Source organism: Oryx dammah, unplaced genomic scaffold (genome assembly GCF_014754425.2).
Source record: "Oryx dammah isolate SB20612 unplaced genomic scaffold, SCBI_Odam_1.1 HiC_scaffold_14, whole genome shotgun sequence".
Lineage (NCBI taxonomy): Eukaryota > Metazoa > Chordata > Mammalia > Artiodactyla > Bovidae > Oryx > Oryx dammah.
Window position 1 is genome coordinate 48,479,911 of NW_024070198.1, and position 20,858 is coordinate 48,500,768.

The 20,858-nt window shown below is 50.2% G+C and overlaps 1 long non-coding RNA gene across 1 annotated transcript in view; it reads left to right on the forward strand.

Moving 5' to 3' along the window:
• The first annotated feature begins 6,876 nt into the window (after nucleotides 1–6,876).
• The window catches only part of LOC120873843, a 28,810-nt gene continuing 14,828 nt past the window's right edge, over nucleotides 6,877–20,858 (forward strand). The window contains exons 1-2 of the long non-coding RNA XR_005723539.1: nucleotides 6,877–6,919; nucleotides 10,001–10,003. This is a non-coding gene — a long non-coding RNA (uncharacterized LOC120873843). The remainder of the gene's footprint in view (nucleotides 6,920–10,000; nucleotides 10,004–20,858) is intronic.

A 20,858-nucleotide genomic window follows, 5' to 3' on the forward strand; every position in this document is an offset into this window, starting at 1 on the left:
CATTTGTCAGCTAATCAGATAGACTTGCTTTCAAATTCCAGCTCAGGCACCCAGCTGTGTGATCCAGGACAGTCATTCCAATTCTCTGAGCCCTGGTTTCTCTCATCCAATCTCAGTCAGTTGAAAGTAATGAAAGAGAAAGTCATTCAGTTGTGTCCGACTCTTTGCGACCCCATTGACTATACAGTCCCTGGAATTCTCCAGGCCAGAACACTGGAGTGGGCAGCCTTTCCCTTCTCCAGAGGATCTTCCCAACCCAGGGATCGAACCCAGGTCTCCTGCATTGCAGGTGGATTCTTTACCAGCTGAGCCATCAGGAAAGCCCTAGTCAGATGGGGCTGTTATAATCAAAGTGCCATGGAATTTACTTCTCAGTTCTGGGGACTGGACATCTGAGATCCGGGGGCCAGGATGGCAGGATTCTGGTGAGAACCCCCTTCCAGGTTGCAGCTGATGGGTTTCTCCTGTGTCCTCAGGTGGATGGAGAGAGGGCCAGAGGACTCTGGGGGTCTCTTATAAGGGCATGAATCCCATCACAGGGGCCCAACCCTCATGACCTCTTACCTCCCAAAAGTCCCCGCTCCTAACACCATCACTAGGGTTAGGATTTTAGCATAGGAATCTGAGAGGAGCACAGACATTCAGTCCTCAACAAATGCCCAGCATTTGGGATTCTTTTCTTGATCAGCATGGCTGTGCCCTGGCCTGGTGCCTGGCTCCAGGGGATGGGCAATCAGTTTTGCTACTGGCAGTCACAATAGTCACATGTCTTTGGGAATCACCAATACTTCTGTTCATTAACCTGGAGTCCATCAGACTGCTTGCAGGAAGGGTCCCCAGGAATCAGCGTGGTCACAACTGCAGAGAACATTCCGTCACACCCAGCACTTCCTCCTTCCTTTGCAAAGGACTGTTAGGGTTTTGAGCATATCCTGATGACTGGCACATGTGCATGTGCTAAGCCTCTGCAGTTGTGTCCGACTCTTCGCCACCGCACGGACTCTACCCACCAGGCTTCTCTGTCCATAGGATTTCCCAGGCAAGCATACTGGAGTGGGTTGCCATTTCCTCCTTCAGGGGATCTTTCCAAAGCAGGGATCCAACCCATTCCCCTCACGCCTCCTACATTGGCAGGCAAATTCGTTACCACTAGTGCCAGCTGGGAAGCCAACTGGCACAACCACTTTTATTTTATAAAGCCAGGACCCTGTCTCTTCAAACCACTGACCTGCCAAATCACTGCCAGGACCATCCTGACCAATACACCTCTCCTTGGGAATCTGAGGTTGTGACATTTGGGATCCAATCTGTAATCACAGAGACTTGCACTTTCTCATCTGTTAAGACAAAATAAGGGAAAGTAATGATGTGATTCGCAGAGGTAATAAAATTCAGAAGAAACAAAGTGATACCCTTTTTTTTAAAGGTTTGGGTGAAAAGAAATGTGCTTGTATCTTTTTTCACTGTGAATGGAAATTAGATGGCAAGACAAGAAGGTTTACATGGAGGAGTAAACAGATTCCTACTGCGAGACAGTGATCATCACAGTTGTAATTATACGAAGGAGAAAGAAGCTTTCTTCCGAGCGAGATGGGAAAGCCCTCTTGTTTATGCAGAAACAGACTAGAGGGGGCTGGGAGCAGGGAAATCGCTGCTCACCATCGCATGAGATAGATAACATGAGGATGGGACCTTTGTCAAGGGCCTGAGTGAATGATTCTGGGTCCTGGAGGTCTGGGGACCCAGGGTCACTGGTTGGGGGGTGGCTGGCCTGGGTGGGCAAGAGAGAGCAGAGGTTTCAATGTGCCGGAGGAGGGGCCAATAAGGGCCAGGATTAGAAATCCTGGGGGCGTCCCTTGGGATGGACTGTTTGCTTCCAGCTGTCGGGTCCTGGAGAAGTGACAGGTAAGAAGGAACCGGATGTAGGACAGGACTCAGACCCATGGACTCCGGGTGGAGACCCAGTCCCTGGAGTCCGGATTCCTGGGGGCCAAGGCAAGGCCAGCGCCTGGGCCTGGTCGGGGAGGGGAGCCAGGTTAGGGGGCTGGCCCTCGGCTGGGTTCTCCTAGGGGATCTACCTCAGCAGCTGGGGTGACAGGGAACCCCCAGGAAGCCATGGGCAGCGAGAAGGCTGGTGAGGAGGAGCCGCTGTGTTCTTCCCTGATAGGGGCGGGCATTTCTCAGCCCCACGTTCCTCATTTGCCAAAGGCAGGAGCTGTAGGGTTGTTGCGGCAACTGAGCGCCACGGTGCATCTTTCTCCACGGCCACTGGCTAGAATCACTGTCTTCCTCACACTTTTACTCTGGCCCTTGCCCCCAAAGCTGAAGCCAAGAGTTATGACAGAAGGTGCTGGAAAGTCTGTCAAAACAGGCATTTCTCAAGCATGTCTAGAAGAAGCTTTGGTCACACTCGGTCTCTCTGTAGCGCGTTTCTGCATTTTCTTGTAACACGGACATTCTGCCCTCCCTGCCCCCCACCAGATGTACAGTCAGACCCTAAAAGCAGTGAAGCCTGGAAGGCAGGTGTTCTGGGCTCAAACCCGGTCAGCCTCTCGAGCTGTGTGAATTTGCAGGCCACCTCACACCCTATGCCTTGTTGTCCTTGTCTGGGGCTTCCCTGATAGCTCAGTGGTAAAGAATCCGCCTGCAAGGCAGGAGCCCTCAGTCTGATTCCTGGGTCAGGGAGATTTGCTGGAGAAGGGATAGGCTACCCCCTCCAGTATTCTGGCCTGGAGAATTCCATGGACTGTATAGTCCCTGGGGTTGCAAAGAGTCAGACACGGCTGAGTGACTCAGTTTACAACGGGGCTAAATGCCCCCTTCCCGGGCCCCACAGGGTCAGGGCAGCCAGAGACTCAGGCTGAGGGCCACAGAGGGTCCTGGGTTCCCTGTTGCCCCCAACTTTCCATAAAGGAAAAATCTTTTGTGCAAAATAAAGAGCAGTCCCAGTTTTCTATTGTTCTAATTGAAGAGGGGACAGAAGAGACGGCGGAGCAAGAAACAGGAGCCGCTTCGTGGTGCCTCTCGGTCACGGGAGACGCCAATCCTCTCCTCTCCGCCTGTCACCTCCCGCCCCTCGGCTTTCTCCAACCTTAAAAAAGTGCAGATTGTGAGGGTTCCCTCAGCCAGAGGGGTGAGAAGTGAGTTGCTACACTGGATAGTTCATGCTAAAAACCCAATACATAGCAAGTGTCTAATAAATTACTATTATTGTTCCTAGCATCACCCTGATTCCCAACACCATTTTCCAAGAAGAAACACCAACGTTTCTAAAGCAGCAGTTAGACCGATGAGTGCTCAGCGGCTGGCTCATGGTGGGGACTGTTCTAAACAGCCAGGCCCCCTGATTGATGGCCATCTGTGTGCTCACTCAAGAGAGGCCTTCAAATGACTTGGTTTGGTTTCAGGAACCCAATGGTGGTAATAAGCACATGTCAGTTCTGCCAGCCCCGTGTCTGACACTCCAGCAAGATAAGTGATCAAAATGCTATTTTAAAATTAGCCAGCTCATGACCTTTCTGTTGCGCCATGTGCTGGAAATATCAGGATTAAGGAAATCATGGGGAGTCGCTGTGAGGCTCGCTGTCAGGAATGCGAATCCAGGGGGAGCGGAGGCTTGAGAGGAGCCGTGCACATTCTTGGTCAGCAGCGCCTGGGCGCCCGGCTGTTTCCTTGGAGAACTGGGTGCAGGTGTGGGCAGGCATGAAGGCGATCTGACCCCGGGAGCCCCAGGCGCCCAGCACCTTCACATAGAGGCTCATCGCCGGGAGAAGCCAAGCAGGGGAGGCGCCAGGAACATCGCAGAGAGCTACACACGTTCCTTCAACAGAGGGTACGACTGCCCTTCTGAACACGATCGCAAAGCTCTATTTGATGACAGTGATTGTAACACAGCTGTTTTCCAGTTATTCTAGATCCTGTATTTAGCTAATGTGAGCTGCCAGTAAACACAGCTAGACCTTCAGCGGGGAACAGAAGTGCTGCGCAAAGTGGGGTGTTTCCCTTGCTTCAGACCCGGGATCCTCACCCAGATTTTCAGTCTTCATTGCTCAGAGTAAGCATTTAGGAAATGAGTTTCGAACACAGCATGTTTCTTGAACACTGACTCCACGGATGTGAATCTGAGCGAACTCTGGGAGATGGTGAAGAACAGGGAAGCCTGGGGTGCTGCAGTCCATGGTGCTGGAAAGAGCGGGACACGACTGATCCACTGAATAATTATGCAATGTTTCTTAGGCTCTGGGGCAGGGAGATGGGACCTTCCCGGGTGTCTGCAAGCGAGAAAGGGGGACCAGCTCCCACGGTCCACGCTAGTGCCCATCTGCGGTCACCTGGGCAGTCCAGCCGCAGGGCATAGAGTGTGGATTCAGGCCAGACGGAGCAGCACTGGGCTGCCCGTGTCAGCACCCAGTGTTGGTAAGGCGCCAGCAGACGCCTTTTGACATGTGTTTCTTTTCATGCGTTGAACATATTTTGAAGGAAACACCAAGGTGAGTTTACACAGCTTGATGGAAGACGTTGGTCAATTCTTCTCACGAAGGCTGTGTGGGACACACTCTGCCCTGCAGGGTTTCCCTGGAAATGGGGGTCGATCTGTCCTCACCTCTCCACCCCCAACAACCCCTCCCCGGGCCTACGGTTCCGGGTCGTCCAGCAGCTCCCACGCACCCCACTCCCCTGAGGTACTGGCCCCTGCTGGCCCTGAAGGGCTGAGCTCGTCTCGGTGGGGCAGCTCAGGGGTCCCAGCAGCCAGGAGATGCGGCCTTGCCAGCCCTCTCTGTCTATACCGGGTTGTCCGTGTTGGCGCTGATGACAGTGGTTCCACCAATGACCTGAAGGGTGACCCCCTCCCACCCTGGTGTGTCTGGAAACCACCCACCACCTCTGGATGCGCCTTGATCCAGCTCTACGGCTCAGGGTCCCCTCAGCCCTTCCCCAGGGCCCAGCTCCAGGCAGCAGGCTTGGGTGGTGAGGAGATGAGTTCATTCATCTTTGATGCGGGGCCCATCACCCCAGTCCCCTCGTGTACCACCGGGGACCCCACAGGGGCCGGTCTAGCAATTCCCCTGCCTTGACATGTGAATCCTTATTCTCTAAGCAAACTCATCCCATCACCGTGCTGATTCTGGGGGTGCACGATGGCAGTTCTCAGCAGAGTTTCCCGCTCAGGAAGGCCTGCATGGGAAGGCGGTGAGGCCTTGCTATGGACAGAGAGCATGAGCCACAGAGCTGGGGGCCCAGGTGCAAAGTGGCAGCTTCGTCTTAAGTGATTACTTGGGCTTCGTTTGTAGTCGGGACAATTGGAAGCAACCGAAACATCCAGCGAGTGGCAGTCGAGACTGTGATAGTAAAGGGGCTTTCTCAGTAGGTCGGTAGTCAAGACCCCATGCTTCCAGGGCAGGGGGTGCAGGCTCTATCCTTGGTCAGGGCAGTAATATCCCACACGCCACGTGGTGCAGTCAAAAACAAAGAAATACCGAATAGGATGGTCTAGTCAGGGGACGACACCGGATGCAGGCACACAAGACGAAGCTCTCGGAGGCCGGAGGGGACCAGAGTATCCTTGATGAGACGCGTTAAGTGGCCGGCGTGCCCCGCACATGCTTTGCTTCCACAGGCGCAAGTCTGTGTCATAAAATCCTAACAAGGAACACGCTGCGGGGAATGGTCAATAATTACAACGTAGAAAAGAATGACAGGATGATGCCAGAAGGTGGACCTTTTTGATTGTTTGATGACGTGTGGGGTGGACTGTGCTACTTAAAAGAAAGAATTACTTTTCACGCTGTGGCTGCACGGGGTCTCCGTTGCCGGGTGCGGGCTTCCCCCAGCTGCGGCGAGCGGGAGCCACTCCCTGGTCGCGGGGCTTGGGCTTTTCCGTGCGGCTCACGGGCTTCCGTAGACGCAGCCTGGAGCTGTAGAGCGCGGGCTCAGGAATCGCGGCCCGCGGGCTTAGTCGCTCTAAGGCCTGTGGGATCTTCCTGGACCCAGGGTCAAGCCCGTGTCGCCTGCCTTGGCAGGCAGATGCTTAACCTCTGGGCCAACTAGGGAGCCTGCTGCCGCCTTTTTATGCTATGGTTAGATGAGCTTCTAAAGAGTAAACTATTAATTTCAAGAAAGTTAAAAATAGGACCAAAAATCTCATTAAAAAATGGGCAAAGGGCCTTAGACATTTTCCCAAAGATACGCAGATGGCCAAAAGACACACAGAAAGTGCTCAGCATCACTAAGTATCAGGGAAATGCCAATCAAAACCCCAACGAGATAGCGCCTGACACCTGTCCGAACGCCTGTCATCATAGAGACAGCAAATAACTAGTGTTGGTGAGGATGTGGGGAAAGGGGAAACTGATGCAGCCACTGTGGGAAAGAGCATGAAGACGCCTCAGAAAATTAAACAATGGAACTACCACGTGATCTGGCAATTCCGCTTCTGGGTGTTTATCTGAAGAAAGTGGAAACACTCACTCACCAAGATGTATTCACCCCCGTGTTGGCATCAGCATTATCTATGATAACCAAGCTAGAGCAGCCATCTAAGTGTCTGCTGAAGGATGAATGGGTAAGAGAGACGTGGCATGTAAATACAACAGAATATTACTGAGCCATAAAAAAGAAACGAGGCAATCCTGTCATTTACAGATACGTGACCGGACGTTGAGGGCATCCTGCTAGGTGAAACAAGTTGGACATAGGAAGACAAATGTCGCTTACATATGGGATCTGAAAAACACGAAAACCCAAGCTTGGACTTCCTTGGTGGTCCTGTTCATAGGAATCCTCCTGCCAACGCAGGGGATACAGGTTCGATCCCCGATATAGGAAGATCGCACCCACCACAGATCAACGAAACCCACACGTCAGAGCTCCTGAGCCAGCCCTCAAGAGCCCGTGCTCCTCAACGAGAGAAGACACAGCAGTGAAGCCTGCACACCTCAGCCAGAGGGGGGCCCTCGCCTGCCACGCTGGAGGAAGCCCCTGCGCAGCAGTGAAGACCCAGCAGGCCAAAAGAGAGACTATGGGTTCTTGTCTCACCATGGATTTTAAAAAAACAAAACAAACAAAAAACTCGAGCTCATAGACACAGAGAACAGACAGGTGGCTGCCAGAAGCAGCGGGTGGCCAGCGGAGGAACTGAGTGACGGGCAAAAAGGCACAGAGCCCAGTGATGAACGGAATGAGCCGCAGGACGGAAGGCCCCACCTGCCAGCTACAGGCGGCAATATTGCATTGCGTATTTGAAAGTTGCCAAGAGGGCAAGTCTTTAAAATTCACATCACAAGAAGAAAAACAAAATCCATAAGTATGTCTAGGGATGAATGGCAACTAGATTTCATAGAGTGGTCACTTTCCAACATACACGCATCAGATCATCATGTTGTCCACCCGAAGCTAATATGCTGGTGGTGATTTAGTCGCTAAGTCGTGTCTGACTCTTGCAGACCCACGGACTGTAGCCCACCAGGCTCCTCTGTCCATGGGATTCTCCAGGCAAGACTGCTGGAAAGGGTAGCCATTTCCTTCTCCAGGGGATCTTCCCGACCCAGGTCTCCTGCATTGCAGGCGGATTCTTTACCAGCTGAGGTCCAAGGGAAGCTCTAAACGAAAGTAACTGATGTCAATTATACCTCAGTGAAAAGACAATCTGAACGTGCTGCTTGGCAGAAGGTGACATGAATTACTCCTTCACACAGGTACCCATGGTAGCAGGAGAAATGACTCCTCAGTTCAGTTCAGTTAGGTCGCTCAGTTGTGTCCAACTCTGTGCTACCCCATGGACTGCAGCACGCCAGGCTTCCCTGTCCATCAACAACATGAGTTTACTAAAACTCATGTCCATTGAGTCGGTGATGCCATCCAACCATCTCATCCTCTGTCATCTCCTTCTCCTCCTGCCTTCAATCTTTCCCAGCATCAGGGGCTTTCCAAATGAGTCAGTTCTTTGCATCAGGTGGCCAAAGTATTGGAGTTTCAGCTTTAGCATCAGTCCTTCCAATGAATATTCAGGACTAATTTCCTTTAGGATGGACTGATTGGATCTCCTTGCAGTCCAAGGGATTCTCAAGAGTCTTCTCCAGCACCACAGTTCAAAAGCGTCAATTCTTCAGCGCTCAGCTTTCTTCATAGTCCAGCTCTCACATCCATACATGACTAGTGGAAAAACCATAGCTTTGACTAGACGTACCTTTGTTGGCAAAGTAAAGTCTCTGCTTTTTAATATGCTGCTAGGTTGGTTATAACGTTCCTTCCAAGGAGTAAGCGTCTTTTAATTTCATGGCTGCAATCACCACATGCAGTGATTTTGGAGTCCCAAAATAAAGTCTGTTGCTGGTTCAATTGTTTTCCCATCTATTTGCCAGGAAGTGATAGGACCAGATACCATGATCTTAGTTTTCTGAATGTTGAGCTTTAAGCCAACTTTTTCACTCTCCTCTTTCACTTTCATCAAGAGGCTTTTTAGTTCTTCTTCACTTTCTGCCATAAGGGTGGTGTCATCTGCATATCTGAAGTTATTGATATTGTACCAACCTTGATTCAAGCTTGTGCTTCTTCCAGCCCAGTGTTTCTTATGATGTACTCTGCATGTAAGTTAAATAAGCAGGGTGACAATATCCAGCCTTGACGTCCTCCTTTTCCTATTTAGAACCAGTCTGTTGTTCCATGTCCAGTTCTATGTACATGTACAGTACATGTTGCTTCCTGACCTGCATACAGATTTCTCAGCAGGCAGGTCAGGTGGTCTGGTATTCTCATCTCTTTCAGAATTTTCCACAGTTTATTGTGATCCACACAGTCAAAGGCTTTGGCATAGTCAGTAAAGCAGAAATAGATGTTTTTCTGGAACTCTCTTGCTTTTTCCATGATCCAGCGGATATTGGCAATTTGATGTCTGGTTCCTCTGCCTTTTCTAAAACCAGCTTGAACATCAGGCAGTTCACGGTTCATGTATTGCTGAAGCCTGGCTTGGAGAATTTTGAGCATTACTTTACTAGCGTGTGAGATGAGTGCAATTGTGCGGTAGTTTGAGCTTGCATTGCCTTTCTGTGTAGAATGAAAACTGACCTTTTCCAGTCCTGTGGCCACTGCTGAGTTTTCCAAATTTGCTGGCAAATTGAGTGCAGCACTTTCACAGCATCATCTTTCAGGATTTGAAATAGCTCAACTGGAATTCCATCACCTCCACTAGGTTTGTTTATAGTGATGTTTCCTAAGGACCACTTCTCTTCATATTTCAGGATGTCTGGCTCTAGGTGAGTGATCACACCATCGTGATTATCTGGGTCATGAAGATCATTTTTGTATACTTCTTCTGTGTATTCTTGCCACCTCTTCTTAATATCTTCTGCTTTTATTAAGTCCATACCATTTCTGTCCTTTATTGAGCCCATCTTTGCATGAAATGTTCCCTTGGTATCTCTAATTTTCTTGAGATCTCTAGCCTTTCCCATTCTGTTGTTTTCCTCTATTTCTTTTCATTGATCACTGAGGAATGCTTTCTCATCTCTCCTTGCTATTCTTTGGAACTCTGCATTCAGATGGGTATATCTTTCCTTTCGCCTTTGCCTTTCACTTCTGTTCTGTTCATAGGTATTTGTAAGGCCTCCTCAGGCAGCCACTTGGCATCTTTGCATTTCTTTTTCTTGGGGATGGTCTTGATCACTGTCTCCTATACAATGTCATGAACCTTCATCCACAGTTCTTCAGGCACTCTATCAGATATAATCCCTTGAATCAGTTTGTTACTTCCAATGTATAGTCGTAAGGGATATGATTTAGCTCATATCTGAATGGTCTAGTGGTTTTCCCTACTTTCTTCAATTTAAGTCTGAATTTGGCAATAAGGAGTTCATGATTTGAGCCACAGTCAGCTCCCAGTCTTGTTTTTGTTGACTGTATAGAGCTTCTCCATCTTTGGCTGCAAAGAATATAATCAATCTTATTTCTGTATTGACTACCTGTTGATGTCCATGTGTAGAATCTTCTCTTATGTTGTTGGAAGATGGTGTTTGCTATGACCAATGCATTCTCCTGTCAAAACTCTATTAGCCTTTGCCCTCCTTCATTCTGTACTCCAAGACCAAATTTGCCTATTACTGCAGGTGTTTCCTGACTTCCTACTTTTTCATGCCAGTCCCCTATAAAGAAAAGGTCATCTTTTTTGGTTCTAGAAGGTCTTGTAGGTCTTCATAGAACCATTCAACTTCAGCTTCTTCAGTGTTACTGGTTGGGGTATAGATTTGGATTACTGTGATATTGAATGGTTTGCCTTGGAAACGAACAGAGAGCATTCTGTTGTTTTTGAGATTGCATCCAAGTATTGCATTTCAGACTCTTTTGTTGACTATGATGGCTACTCCATTTCTTCTAAGGGATTCCTGCCCATAGCAGTAGATATAATGGTCATCTGAGTTAATTTCACCCATTCCAGTCTGTTTTAGTTCGCTGATTCCTAGAATGTCACTGTTCACTCTTGCCCTCTCTTGTTTGACCACTTCCAGTTTGCGTTGATTCATGGACCTAACATTCTAGGTTCCAATATTGCTTTTTATAGCATCAGACTTTACTTCTATCACCAGTTACATCCACAAATGGGTGTTGTTTTTGCTTTGGCTCTGTGTCTTCATTCTGTCTGGGATTAGTTCTCCACTGATCTCCAGTAGCATATTGGGCACCTACCGACCTGGGGAGTTCATCTTTCAGTGTCCTATCTTTTTGCCTTTTCACACTGTTCATGGGGTTCTCGAGGCAAGAATACTGAAGTGGTTTGCCATTCCCTCCTCCAGTGGACCACGTATTGTCAGAACTCTCCAACATGACCCGCCCATCTTGTTTAGCCCTACACGGCATGACTCATAGTTTCACTGAGTTAGACAAGGCTGTGCTCCATGTGGTCAGATTGGTTGGCTTTCTGTGATTGTGGTTTTCAGTCTGCCTGCCCTCTGATGGAGAAGGATAAGAGACTTATGGAAGCTTCCTGATGGGAGAGAATGACAGAGGGGAAAACTGGGTCTTGTTCTGATGGGCAGGGCCATGCTCAGTTCAGTTCAGTTCAATCGCTCAGTCGTGTCCAACTCTTTGCGACCCCATGAATTGCAGCACGTCAGGCCTCCCTGTCCATCACCAACTCCCGGAGTTCACTCAGACTCACGTCCATCGAGTCCGTGATGCCATCCAGCCATCTCATCCTCTGTTGTCCCCTTTTCCTCCTGCCCCCAATCCCCTCCAGCATCAGAGTCTTTTCCAATGAGTCAGCTCTTCACATGAGGTGTCCAAAGTACTGGAGCTTCAGCTTTAGCATCATTCCTTCCAAGGAAATCCCAGGGTTGATCTCCTTCAGAATGGACTGGTTGGATCTCCTTGTAGTCCAAGGGACTCTCGAGAGTCTTTTCCAACACCACAGTTCAAAGGCATCAATTCTTTGGTGCTCAGCCTTCTTCACAGTCCGACTCTCACATCCATACATGACCACTGGAAAAACCATAGCCTTGACTAGACGGACCTTAGTTGGCAAAGTAATGTCTCTGCTTTTGAATATGCTATCTAGGTTGCTCATAACTTTTCTTCCAAGGAGAAAGTGTCTTTTAATTTCATGGCTGCAGTCACCATCTGCAGTGATTTTGGAGCCCCCCAAAAATAAAGTCTGCCACTGTTTCTACTGTTTCCCCATCTATTTCCCATGAAGTGGTGGGACCGGATGCCATGATCTTCGTTTTCTGAATGTTGAGCTTTAAGCCAACTTTTTTGCTCTCCTCTTTCACTTTCATCAAGAGGCTTTTTATCTCCTCTTCCCTTTCTGCCATAAGGGTGATGTCATCTGCATATCTGAGGTGATTGATATTTCTCCCGGCAATCTTGATTCCAGCTTGTGTTTCTTCCAGTCCAGCGATTCTCATGAGGTACTCTGTATAGAAGTTAAATAAGTAGGGTGACAATATCCAGCCTTGACGTACTCCTTTTCCTATTTGGAACCAGTCTGTTATTCCATGTCCAGTTCTAAGTGTTGCTTCCTGACCTGCATACAGATTTCTCAAGAGGCAGGTCAGGTGGTCTGGTATTCCCATCTCTTTCAGAATTTTCCACAGTTTATTGTGATCCACACAGTCAAGGCTTTGACATAGTCAATAAAGCAGAAATAGATGTTTTTCTGGAACTCTCTTGCTTTTTCCATGATCCAGAGGATGTTGGCAATTTGATCTTTGGAATTGGAATGAACACTGACCTTTTCCAGTCCTGTGGCCACTGCTGAGTTTTTCAAATTTGTTGGCATATTGAGTGCAGCACTTTCACAGCATCATCTTTCAGGATTTGAAACACAGCAGGGCCATGCTCAGTAAATCTTTAATCCAATCTTCTGTTGAAGGGCGGGGCTGTGTCCCCTCCCTGTTATTTGACCTGAAGCCAAACTATGGTGGAGGCAATGGGGACAATGGTGACCTCCTTCCAAAGGTCCCATGATGCCCTGCTGCACTCAGTGCCCCCGACCCTGCAGCAGACCACTGCTGACCCACGCCTCTGCCAGAGGCTCCCGGACACTCACGGGCTAGTCTGGGTCAGTCTCTTGTGGGATCGCTGCTCCTTTCTCCTGGGTCCTGGGGCACACAAGGTTTTGTTTGTGCTTTACAAGAGTCTGTTTCCCCAGTCCTGTGTGAGTTCTGGCAGCTCTATGGTGGGGTTAAAGGGGACCTCCTCCAAGAGGGCTTATGCCACACCTAGGTCAGCTGCACCCAGAGCCCCTGCGCCTACAGAAGTCCATGCCGACCTGCACCCCCACGGGAGACGCTCAGACACAGCCCTGTCTCAGTCTCTGGGGGTCTCTGGGTCCTGGTGCACACAGGTATGTTTGAGCCTTCTGAGTGTCTCTGGCGAGTATGTGGTTTGATTCTAAACACGATTTTGCCCTGCTTACCACCTTGCTGGGGCTTCTCCTTTGCCCTTGAACATGGGGTATCTCCTCACAGTTGCACCAGCACTACATAGCTGCCACAAACCACAAATTCTTTTATCTTCAAGCTTTAGTAAAATAGTCCAACATAAGGCTTAATTCATATCACTGGTAAGCACTTCAAAAACCCAGCTCAGCCTTTGAGGAAGATCAACACTGAAGTGTATGGTGAGCTTGTCACCATACAGAACATTCTAGGCCGTGGGCCAGTCCAGGCTGGTTTCCATGGAGCAGTATTGACACACTTGTACACACGCAGAAGCTGTTTCTTTTTGTTTTCTGGGGTTTTTTGCTCACCTAAAACTTTTGTCCATGTTTTGTTTCAGCTTCTAAGGGAGAGACAGAGAGCGAGGAGCTTTTCTCTGATCATGTCCTGGTTTAAAGTCCCCGTCATGGGCACCCTGCTGTCAGAGGCAGTGATGGGCTGGGGCCTTCTGCCCGTTCACTCGCACTTCAGTTCCTGTTCCCTTTGCTGGGAAATTCGTGTCCTAAGTTAGAGGCAGTATCCCCTGCAGGCACTAATGAGAAACGCTGTAGCTGTCTTCTGGCTTCCTCATTCTCTTAGTTTTCACATTCAATCAACAACCTCTTCTCACCAATTTTACCCCCCAATGCACCCAAACCTCCACCTCTCCCAGCCCCTCTGCCTCCTGCCTGCTGGGCCCACCACGCCAGCTGACCTTGACTCCCTTGTTTATTGCAATGGCCTCTAATCAGTCTCCCCGTCTCCAGCCTCTCCGGCTCCAATCCATTTTCTGTCTTTCACTTGGTATGTCTTAAGGAAAGACTCTTCCACTCCCCAGTTTGCAAGTGGGCAGTTTCTCTTCAGCCGCAGGACAAAGATCAGTCTTCTCAGAAGACACACAAGGTCCTTTCGCACCCGACTCCAGCTTGCTCTCCCGCTTTCACCACTTGCTTCCAGAACACACCTGCCTACAGTCACATGAATCTCCTGACTCTCCCGCAGGGACTCAGCCCTCTGTCCTTCAAAGCACAAAGTGCACAGGCACCCTTGTCCATGGTTCCCTCTGCCCAGAGTCTTGTGTACCTGCCTCAGGCCTGGAAACTCTCGGTTCATCCATCAAGACTCAGCTCGGCAGGCACTTATCCAGGAAGCCTTCCTGGAAATCCCCAGAAGAACCTGGTTGGATCATCCTTGAATGAGCATCTTTTCTACCTGGCTCCAAGCTCCCCAGGGATGGCCTCACCTTCCTCACCCTTCCTCCCATTTCTGCAACTGAGCCTGGCACACGGCACCAGCCACTAGGTCATGTCACCTTAACTAAATGTGAACAAACACATTCTCTGTTCAGAGAAAACAGGAGTCAGTACCAGGAACACCTGTTTCTCAATGATTGGTCTCCTCTATAACATCTTGAAAGACCTTGGAGATCAGTGTGAGTGAAGGGGTTACTCAAACATCCTCATTGGGAAGATGTGACTTACAAGTTAGGACTGAAATAAAATCAAATTGAAAAAAAGTAGTCATCCAGGACTTAGTTTTTGTCTAAAAATATAAACCATGACATGGATACAAATGTATTCATTTTTCTTAAATAGTTCTTATCACTTAAGAGATGAGGCCTGTTAAAGCACTCAGGCTATGCCAACATGTCACTGATTACAGAATTTCTAATTGGTATCGATGTAGTATAGAATAAGGGACATACCCTGCTGGCATTAAGCATTTCTGTCAAGACATTTCTGAGAATAGTGTCTAATTTGGAGAAGCAAAATGTGATAAGAAACTCAGGCAGTCTTTCTATTTTCCAAGTTATTTACAAGATCAGCAAATAGCAATGTTTATTCAGCATATACTATGCATGAGGCAAGTTTCTTGGGGCTGGAAGTGAGAAGAAAGACAAAGATAAAACACACACATCTCTGTTTTTAAGGAGAGTGTGTGAACTCTATAGCTGTTCCCTTCTCCAGGGGATCTTTCCAACCCGTGGATGGAACTCGGGTCTCCCGCATTGCAAGCAGATTCTTTACCAGCTGAGCAACCAGGGAAGGCTGACAGATGTTTAGTGTGGTGAAATATAAATTTTCAAATATTTGGAAATAGCACAGTCTATTCAAAAACTGTTTCTGTTCAGCATGTCCAAAAGCCACTTTTAAATTTCAATCCTGGTTTCTATTTCTCCTAAAAAGTAAGATCGGTGCACACGATATAATAAATATATCCAGAGTCACCCAGAATGAGTTCTGATGACAGAGGCTTCCAGTGACATTTATCCAGGACTGAACCAAGCTTGGGATCCTCAGACAAGAGACACGGGAGCTTATGACAAGTGACGTGAAACTGAAGAACGCCCAGGGCTCCACTAGACAGGTTCTGATAATGTGAGAACAGAAGGTAATGTCAGCTGGGATTTTCTCACATTTCAAACTCGTGCCCAAACCCAGAAAGTCACCTTGACTTCTCCCACTTGCCCTGGCAACGTGCTGCTTGGTTCTGAAGAACTGTCCGCTGATACCCTGTAAGCATGTCTGAGACCCATTCTCTGGGCCTCCATCCTTAACACTCCTAGCCTGAAAAATAAAATAGTCGTTTTTTTCTGTCCAGACTGTTTCAACCATTTCCCAGTGGGCTGCATTATCACCAGAGTTATCTTTTAAAAATGAGAAGCTAGTCCTTTGTTCTTCTGCTTAAATCCGAGCAATGATTCTCCTTTGTCTATGGAATAAACCCACATCTGGAATGTGACAGCAGATGCTTCATGGCACCTTCCGGGAGTATCTTCTCCAAATCCCTCCCCTCAGCCTCCTCCCTTATCTTTTGTTGTTGCTGTGATCAGTGGCTCAGTGAGGTCTGACTCTTTGTGACCCTGCGGACTTTAGCCCACCAGACTCCTCTGTCCATGGGATTCTCCAGGCAAGAATACTGGAGTGGGTAGCCATTTCCTTCTTCAGGGGATCTTCCCAACCCAGGGCTTGAACACGTGTCTCCCACATCTGCTGCATTTACTGAACTGCCCTGGAGATCCCTAGGCTAGAGTGGTTCAGAGCATAACAGTGCTCCAGGAGGCTGGCGCTGGTGCAGGCTGATCTACCAGAGACAAGGGTACCTGGGTGTCTGTGAGCACGAGGGTGCTCTCTGGAGTCTCTGCAATGCACAGGTTGGAGGTCAGAGCCTGGCCCCTTGGGCAGCGCTGTCCATTTTAACCTGTGTCAGGATCTCCCCGGAGCGAGAGATCGTGTTTAAACACAGACTGCCGGGCTGCACCCCTGAGCTTCTGATTCAGGCGGGGAGATGTGGACCCTGCAGGGCCATCATCAAGCCAGCCACACCCACCCCGAGCTGTCAAAGCAGGCTGCTATTGAACAAGGACCCGGTGGTGTCATCTCCCGTGGGGATGGTGGTGCCTCACGCTCACAACCCAGGAGCAGTCGGGCCTCTGGGGCTGTTCTCAGAAGCAAAGTAAAGTAAGTTATTTCATGGAGTTTATGCAGGATTCAACTCTCACCATTTAATGAAGCCAGACAGTTTCTATTAGATCTACAGCGGCTGAGACTTTACGAGTGTCACTCTGCCTATCAGATGGACCAATGGCTGATCACTTTCAGGAAATCTTGGGTGTCTTTGAAAGAATACCCCTAGAAAGAAGGACACTCGAGGGCTGTTGACACAAATTGTCCCCTGCATTCGGACCCTTCACAGGTGCCTAAGCGTTCTGTAAACTGCAGGGGAGAGAAAAGTTGCCTGAGTTTGCAAGAAATGAACCTCAGATACCCCCATGTTGTCTATATAACCTATCCCGTTTGCCTTGTTCAGTTAGAGGCTAAACCCAAGACTCCTTCAAGTGTGTGTTTAGTCTCAAGTCATGACTGGATTCTTTGACCACTGAAGCACCACCTGAAATGTGACGCTGCAGAAGCATCTCTTGAGAAGTCATCATTTCTGTCCTGTAAGCATGACATGGGACCTCCCTGGTGGCGTGGTGGTAAAGAAGCCCTGCAAATGCAGGAGACGCAGGGACCCGGATTTGATCCCTGGGCCCGGAAGTTCCCCTAGAGGAGGAAATGGCAACTCACTCCAGTAATCTAGCCTGGAAAACCCCATGGACAGAGGAGCCTCGCGGGCCTCATTCCATGGGGTCGCAGAGTCGGACGCAGCTGCGTGCGCGCGCGCACACACACACACAAGCGTGACATGAGGCCCAGCATCCATCAGCGTGGATCCCATTCTCTTTGTCACTTGCTGCTGCCCTGGAATCGTCCTTGCTCTGCCCTGGGGACACATAGCCCGATGTATCTGGAGTACAGTCCCGGGGGCTGGGCTGGGGGCTGGACCGCTGGCCCATCAGTGGCAGTTTCACGTCCTCTGAAACCCGGGTGGTGAGGCTTCACATGCTGCTGATCTCCCTGGATAAACACACGTCTGCTGCAGATAAGCCTCTCTTCTCCAGTGGATGATGTTTGCCTTTATCTAAACAGTCTCTATTTATAAACCTCTTTTATTCATTTCAATAAGCTACACAGTGTAACTCCAGGCGGGGACCCAAAGCAAAGCCTTAAATGGGAGGGCAGAGATGGTCACCAGGGTGCAGAGCATATGAGGTGATAATCTCGGAGGGAGAGGGAACACTTTACAGAGGCACCCACACCGTGAAGAGCATATACACTGGAACGTTGATGAATCCCTCCTTCAAGTTAAGACAGCAGGCTGAATTTCAATATGCACTCGGAATATGCACTCGGTACTTAGCCTAGTCCAAGAGCTAACATTGCTACTGAGTATCTGTTAAACCTGCCGTTGGGTTTCAGGAGCATCAAACAGCTTTGTTCCTGGTGTCCCCAGACGGGGCTCACCTTTCCGTCAACATCCCAACAATACCTACATGCATGGCCTACGCTGGGGAAAAGGGTAGAGAGATTTGTAAGGATAGTTATTTACTTATTCATTTTTACAGTTGTTTTGTCTTTTAAATGAGCACATTTTCTTGGTAATGCTGTCTTCATGTTTTCCTTTACTGTGTCTGAGGCTGTTGCCTTGGCTACGGGAAACACTGATGCTGATAAACTGCGTTTCACATCTAAGACAATCGAAGTTTCTGGCAGGGTGGACATTTATATAATGTTCTTTGCCACAGGCAAACCTTTTTTCTCAGGGGTTTGAAGATTCTTTTCTTCTCCTTACGAAGAAGGAAATCTTGATACATCTCCAATTACCCTCAACTGAGACGTTTGATCTCATGATTATTCAAGAAGCCCAGTGGCATGTTTCTTTTGCAGACTTAATGCCTCACTGCCGTCTCCCCACTTGTCTCGTCCCTTTGGGTTCAAGGGAGAAGGTTCTCCAGTTTGACAGGGAACCTCGGCGGTCTGATGGAGCAGAGCTGGGCAGAGGACACACAGCACAGAGAAGCCTTCTGGCGACGCATCAGAGCTACTTCTGCGCTCTCTTTCCACTTTGCCTTTGCTCAAACAATGCTGCATGCCTCAGGGTTCTACAGAGAACACGTCTCTAAGTGTCAGTGGCGTGAGGAGCGCTCACCGATGCAGCTGCGTTCCTGCGCTCACAAGCGACCCCACAGCAATGTCGGTTGTGTGTCTACCCGCTCCTGGCCAGGAGTGCCCGGAGTCCAAGCTGGATCGTGGTTTGAGGTCTGTGCTGCGGGAGGACCGGGGCCTCGGGTCCTGTAGTCTCAGGGCTCGGTTCCACCATGAGAGCACGGGCTCCCCGCAGATCCCCGGGGCCTGCATGCCGGGGGCGAGCACATCTACACCGTGCTTGTGGGAGCTGGTGGCTGGACCGAGGAGGGACAGCAGGGCCACCCAGGGCAGAGCAAGACCGGAGGTCCTGAGAGAGGGCGGGTCTTACGTCTCCTCCTCCAGACGCTCACCTGCGCGGGAGGCTCCGTCCACCGCAGCCTCCTCACTTCGGGCAGGACGGCCCCCCTCTCATTCACCCGGCGCAGGTGCGTCAGCCTCTGTCATAGTTAATAGTTTCTCCAGTTGTTTGAAAAATTACATTTAATCACGATCTCGTACCTCACTGATGTGCTACGTGGCCCTGAGAAATGCGTTTGTTTGTTGGTTTTTTTCTCCCGGGATTGCTCTTTCCCAACTGTCCCTCTGTGTATCTGTTTATTCATAAAGCTTCAATTTCTTCCTCAGAGAACTGCAGAAACAATCTAATTTCATTGTGAAATCTAGTGGGAGGGATAAACAAACTTCAAATTTCACTTATCCAACTCGGCGATGATCATTTGTGATAGACATCTCCACTCAGAAATTGGTACTTTTCTGTGCTTTCGTATAATCAAATAGCAAGCAATTTTGAAACCCCAAGCAGGTCATTGTGGCACAAAGAGTGAGCAGGGGCGTTTGCCCGCTGGCCGGCACCCCGCACATCAGAAGACTTGTGTCCAAGGGTGTCAGCCCACAGTTAGAGGGCCTCCTCAGGTCACGGGGATGGTAACAGGGGCTGGGGGCCCCCCCCCGGTGTGATAAACACGCTGCTCTGCTGTCTGATGACGCTGTTTCAGCTCTAAGAAACAGCATTGCAGATAGGAGTGAAAAGCTCCAAGTAGAAATTCAGTGAGTGGGCGCCCTGGCCTGGCGGACTCTCAAAGTCACAGGACGTGACGGCTGGGCGGGACCCTGGGTCTGACCCTGGAGGGGTGTGTCTGTGAGTGGGGACCTGGGACCGGGCTGGAGAGGCGGCCTGGCCAGGGCCCCTGCTCATCAGGAAGGGCGCAGGGACAAGGGCCTGACCTCCAGCCCTGGTCTCTCTCCTGCCCTTCCCTCCCTGGGGTACACCACTTGTTCCCGAGCCTGGCTCGTCCCCCTCCAGGGGAATGGCTGTCTGGAAAAGGCCTGTCACGACCTTCTCCATTTCCAAGCCAGCAGGGGTGAGGCGAATGCTGGGGACCCCAGGCCTGTAAGCAGGACATTGGCCCTGTGTCTGCACTCAGGGGTCCCGCCCCAGGGAGAGACCCCGCTGCGGGCCCCGCTGCCCCACCTGTGAGAGCCTGGGCTCAGCGGGCCTGCCTCGGCCTCCCAGCCCCTCACGGTTGTGGACCAAGCCGGCTGGCGGCGACTGTGGCTGGCTTTGGGGATGCAGTGATCGTGGCTGTGTGCTGGGGCTGAGGGGCACAGCTCTGCCTCCAGACCCCCAGGGCCTGCTGGGGGCTTCAGAGTCGAACCATGTGGGCAAACGCCTCAAGCCCCATGGCCTCATTCCTCGCATGTGTGGTGCTCAGCCTGGGGCCCGGCCGGCCCTCAGACAGTAACAGTGAGCGTGATGACCCTGTGCGCTGCAGCCCGCCAGGCTCTTCTGTCCACCGGCGCCTCCGAGCGAGGGTACTGGGGTGGCTGCCGACTGACGCGTATCCTAGGGGCTTGTCCAGTGCCTTTGGAGTGTTTTGGTTTTAAGAAGCTGTGATTCAGAGGAAGGGATGGGGAGAGAACAGAGACCCCGGGGCAGAGGCTGGAAGAGGTCAGGGCCACTCGGCTCCTCTCCAGGCGGCCCCGGGTGGGGCACTCAGCTCGAGTAACTCTTAGGCTGAGAGGGCCCATCAGACGTGTGTGTGACACTCAGCTACCACCCCCCCCCCCACACACACACTGCTTGTGTAGCCTCATGTCCACCAAATTCCAGCTGGTGGGAAAAGCGTAGCCACAAGCCTTCAGGCCGAAGCAGAGACCCAGGAAGCGGCGCGGCCTCATGGCTTCAGTTGTCAGGACGGATTCTTTTCCTTACGCGATGCTTCTATCAATCAACATTAGTCGTTTCCTGTGTTTGACATACCTTAATGAGCATGGGTAATAGGCAGGGGCCCATCAGGACTGAGGCCTGGGGTAAGCGACGCTGACTCGGCATCAGAGACATAAAATGCAGACCAGGAGCTGTGTGTGTGTGGGTGGGTGGGTGGTGTGTGTGTGGTATTTGTGTGTGTGTGTGTATATG